The sequence below is a fragment of the Oryctolagus cuniculus genome, chromosome 1 (genome assembly GCF_051225735.1).
Source record: "Oryctolagus cuniculus isolate XC-2025 breed Fujian yellow rabbit chromosome 1, ASM5122573v1, whole genome shotgun sequence".
Taxonomy (NCBI): Eukaryota; Metazoa; Chordata; class Mammalia; order Lagomorpha; family Leporidae; genus Oryctolagus; species Oryctolagus cuniculus.
Window position 1 is genome coordinate 117,369,399 of NC_142867.1, and position 5,428 is coordinate 117,374,826.

General features: G+C 39.7%; 1 pseudogene; it reads left to right on the top strand.

Annotated features, from left to right (window-relative positions):
- The first annotated feature begins 4,191 nt into the window (after positions 1-4,191).
- On the top strand, positions 4,192-5,211 carry LOC100346337 (putative olfactory receptor 10D4 pseudogene; annotated as a pseudogene).
- The last annotated feature ends 217 nt before the right edge of the window (positions 5,212-5,428 follow it).

The window sequence follows — 5,428 nt, forward strand, 5'->3', positions numbered from 1 at the left end:
AATGCATGTGTGCATATATATACTTATATATATTTCAAAACATGATGTACTTAATAAATATATGCAAATTTACAATTAAAATGTGATATTTCATTAAATATAAACATTTTTGATTCATTGAACATATTTGAAAGGTCTAAGACATATGCAGAAACAATATTTGACATGTAATGTTCGGTGTTAACATTTAGTATTTAAATAATTCATCAAACATTGAATTGTGCTTAAAAGAGCAGATAAATTACAACTCACAATTATACATTTCTGTTGATAATAATTCTGAAACATTTTTATACTTTCTAAGAAAAGGAACAATAAGCAAAAATCTGGGTCTTTTTTTTGTTTATTTTTTGTTTTTTGCTTAATCAAAAAATCCATATATCTCATGGTTCCTGAGTCTGAAAAGCCCAATAGAAAGATGCCAAAGGATTCATTTCCCAATGAGGTCCTCTTAACTGGTTTGTAGATGGCTAACTATTTCAGTGTTCTCACGTGACAGACAGAGATAGAGAGGGAGAGAGAGGGTGAGAGAGATGATAGAGAATTAGAGATAGATAGAACAATTGAGAGAGATGGGAAGAGATTGATGATGTTAGAAAGATTTTATAGTTGAGACTGTGGCATCCTTGATAATAACATTAAAATGTGGTCAGAATTTATAGACCAAATTGGCAACACTTCCAGATTTTCAAAATAGTAGATAAACACCCAGGATTATTTGTTCACCACACGCTGAACCCATTATTTGCAAATTGAAACTCACAGCATCTTGATATAAATCTGTTACTTGAGTTTGGATCTCTGGAACTTACCTAATGTGTGTATGATGATAGCTGCTACCAGGGGTCAGCTTTTTGTTTTCAAGATTGTAATACAAAAATCAGAAAAATTTCACAATATTGTATTAAAGTCTGCTCTTTGATGATGTGATCACAATTATGCAACAGGTATTTTCACCAGGAACCTGTGACCTCTTGGAAATGTAAAATGTGAGTGCTTCTGCTCAGGCTATCATGTTAGTTTAGCACATGCCACCTTGATTCTAAAATATCTTGATTCTGATTGGACATCTAAAATTATCCAAGCCATCTTCGTTCCCTGAGTAAAATTTTACTAGGCCAATGTAAATTTACTGGGATTTCATTTGACAGGTTTATTTTTAGAATTATTTTATTTATTTGAAAGGCAAAGTTACAGAGAGAGAGAGAGATATCTTGCATCCACTGTTTCAGTCCCCAAAAATGGCCATTTTATTCAAGTCAGTTATTATGTTTTAAAGCCTTAAAGATCAATAATGATAGACATAAAGGCAGAATTATTAGGTTTCACACGACTACTTTTTATAAATTCTTTATTTTAGAGGCACACACAGAGAGAGAGAGACAGAGAAAGAGAATGAGAGAACACACTCCCCATCTGCTGCTTCACCCCCAAACACCTGAAAACAGCAGGTCTGGGCCTGGCTCAAGACTGACAATCCAGGTGTCCCAGATGAGCACTAGGAGCCCAGTTACTTGCGCAATTACTGCTTTGCCCAGGGTCTATCTGCAGGAGCAGGAAATTGGAATTAGGAACCCAGACCTGGAATTCAACCAAGGAACTCTAATGTGAGACACCAAGAATCTCAACAATTAGATAAAAGGACTGCTACCTACTAAATCTTTTATCATTAGTTAGATGGAGAACAAAACATTACATTGGCATATAAATAATAATTCCAGATATATACAGAATCATGTAACCACCTAAATATACCCTAAATACTAAAACTTTATGGCCAACACCTGACAAAGAAGCCAAATCACATCTTCTTACAAAATAAGTTCCTCATTTTCATTTTTTAAAAGTATTTATTTTAGAGAGAGATGGTGGGAGAGATCCCCCCTCTGCTGGTTCAAATGGTGACAACATCCAGGCTGGGCCAGGCCAAAGCCAGGATCCTGAAACTCCATCCAGGTCTTCTACATGGGTGGCAGGAGCTTAACTTGCTGTACACCAACACCAGACTCTATTTTGAGCAATTTTTTAACTTATTTGACCCCTGATTGTCTGCATCTGAAATAAACCATGTCAGAGTTTTGAGGCTTAAATAAGATTATAAAATGCTCTTTTTCTTGCAGATGTGTTATAGATCATTATAGCAGAAGAACTATATTTAATCCAACTCCCTCACAAAACTTTTGTCTCACTTGGCAAATAAGTAATGCCTAACACATAATTAGGGCTCATTATTTGTTGGAATAAATGCTATACATAGGTAAACAAATGAATGAATGAAGTCAGTGAGAAATACAGCATCCCAGCCATTCCCGATCAATATTTATTGAGCACCCACAGCATCAAACATGGATACTGCAGAAGATACAAAATAATGCAAGACAGATACTTCAGTGAAGACTCAAACTTGCTTTTGGTCTCTTGGCATATTTCTTTTCTGCTTCTCTTGGCAACAAAACTTCCCCCTGCCGTTGGAGAACTGCCCATCTCCATTCTACTGCACCTTGCACCCTACTCATAGGGGTAGGCCTCTGACTCAGCCAAGGAACTCAAACTGGACTCCAGGTGAAGCACATGGAGACAGAGGCTGCTGAAGCTGAATCATGTGATTTGAAGCATAGTGATCTGCTCCATAAATGCTCACTCTAAGATTCATGGAATCGCGGTCATCCCCACTTGCCCTGGGCCTAGTTTCTCATCAGTTTCTATAATTTTCTGAGCTACCCTCATTACTTCTGCCTGAAGTAACTCAGCCCTGTTGGCACAATGTAGTGAAATAACATACAGTTTATTTATAAAAACCACACACACACATGCACAAGCAGCAAATACAGAAATTGCACACAAAAATGTGTGTGACATATGTACTAAATGAATTTTTATTCATCTGAAATATATTATATTAAGAAAATTATAATAGCCTCTCTCTTTCTGTCCAAACACACACTCGTTCACTTCTGAGATCTAATTACAGCTAGCAGTTAATTGCTCCTTTGATCAATAAGTTCCCTGACTTGAGGGACTTAGACCCAAAGGAAGATCAAGATTATTTAAATCTCCTGTGTTCATGAAATACTACAATTCCCAGAGTCAGACAGGAAATTAATGCAAGTACCTGAAGCCATTCAGATTTGTGTAATTCTATTTGAAAGTGACTGAGAAAGAAAACTTAAGGTAGCTACATGCAGCCTGCAAGCTGATGGGGGTTTAGGCAGGGGTGTCTCCTTCCTTCTACTGGGGTAGGATAGAAAACACCACCAGCTGCTTTCCCTGTTTGCCATGTAAGTGCCCAACCCTTGTTGTTTGCTTGTTATCTTCACTCTAGTTCTATGCTTCACAATCACCAAGAACACAGATAACAGATGATAGAAAGATGGGTGGATGATTCCTATATAGATGAATACTAGATAGATACCTAGAAAAGTAGAAATATCGCTCATAGATAAATGACAGGGTCTTAGACAATAGAATCCATTGACTGAGCTATAACGTAATGACCTCAGTGTGTTGGAAAAGATAAAACAACTAGAAAATAATCAAAACTTTTCAAAATCTGAAACTTGGATAGGAGAGTCATTTCCACACAAACTCCTGTGCTTTGTACTGTCTTAAATTGATCTTGCCCTGTTTGGATCTTGTTAGCAGACAGACTTCAGAGACAGAAAATGAAGTTTAACTCTTGTACACTAGATTCAGGTGACTGCAGATTAAGGGCCCTGTTTTTGTCATTTTTCAATCCATTAGCCCCATCTAAGACCTTATTTTTGGCCAACTTCTCATTGTTGAGCCTCTAACCTGGGGAAATAATGTTAGAAGGACATTGTATCTTTCATATATGTGGCCTACATGAAGATAAATGAATTCTGGAGAGTTAGTGTAACCATATTGCCTTAAATGAAAATAAGAAATGTGGAAGTGACTTATATTAAGGCAACAAATCTTTATATTTTTCGCTTTAGAATAACAAAGCAGTCTTGGAATGCGTGCCATTTGATAGTGTCTATGAAACATGGGAGATAGGAGACTCTGCCTGGAGCTATGTCTGATGAGACTGTGAGGGAAAGGTGCCTGCCACCAAAGGCTGGGCTGCAGAAAGAGCCAGACTAGGGCGAGCAGCATCAGCACAGCTCCACAGGGAGGCTGCATCCTGTAAGGCTCTGTGCCAAGGCTTTTGCTGCTTTTCCATTTCACCAATCTAAACACAGTTAATTTACAAATACATCAGCTGTAACCATGAATTTCTTTTCACAGACGCCCAAGAGTTGATCCTTCCCCTACAATGAGAAATCACACATGGGTGACTGAATTCATCTTGCTGGGAATCCCTGAGACACAGGGCCTTGAGGGGCCGCTTTTGTGCCTGTTCTCAGCATTATACCTGTGTACCCTCCTGGGAAATGGCTCATCCTTACTGCTATCATCTCCTCGCCGAGGCTGCACACCCCCATGTATTTTTTCTTGGGAAACCTCTCCATCTTTGACCTGGGATTCTCTTCAATCACTGCTCCCAAGATGCTCTGCTACCTCTCAGGGCAGACTCAGGACATCTCCTTCCAGGGCTGTGTGGCTCAGCTCTTCTTCTACCATTTCCTGGGCTGCACAGAGTGTTTCCTGTACACGGTGATGGCCTGCGACCGCTTTGTTGCCATTTGCTTCCCTTTGCGATACACGATCATCATGAACCACAGAGTGTGCTCTGCGTTGGCCACAGGGACCTGGATGGGTGGCTGTGTCCATGCCACGATCCTCACCTCCCTCACCTTTCAGTTACCCTACTGTGGCCCTAACCAGGTGGGCTATTACTTCTGTGATATTCCTGCAGTGTTACCTCTAGCATGTGCAGACACCTCTCGAGCCCAGAGGGTAGGTTTTACCAATGTTGGCCTGTTGTCTCTAGTCTGTTTTTCTCTCATCCTTGCCTCCTACATTCGCATTGGGATCTCCATATCAAAAATCCGCTCCAAAGAGGGCAAGCAACGAGCATTCTCCACCTGCAGTGCCCATCTTGTTGCAATTCTGTGTGCTTATGGGCCAGTCACCATCATCTATCTACAGCGGAACCCCAGCCCCTTGCTTGGTGCCATAATTCAGATCCTGAATAACCTCGTCACGCCAGCGCTGAACCCACTGATCTACAGTCTGAGGAATAAAGATGTAAAATCAGCCCTGAAGAATGTGTTCCCCGAGAGATGCTTCCCCCTGGAAAACAAATGACAACAGTGACAGCTTTGCAGAACAGAATTTGACTCTCCATTTCTTTGGTTATATCTTCATTTGCCACTTTCATGTACATTGATATGAAACGTACTCAGAATCAATGTATGACATAATCTTTCTATATGTTTACGTGAACAATTACCAATAGAGTCACACAGCAGACATTACATGGATTCTTAGGTTGTTTGAGTTCTCTCCCAGCATGGCTGTTTCC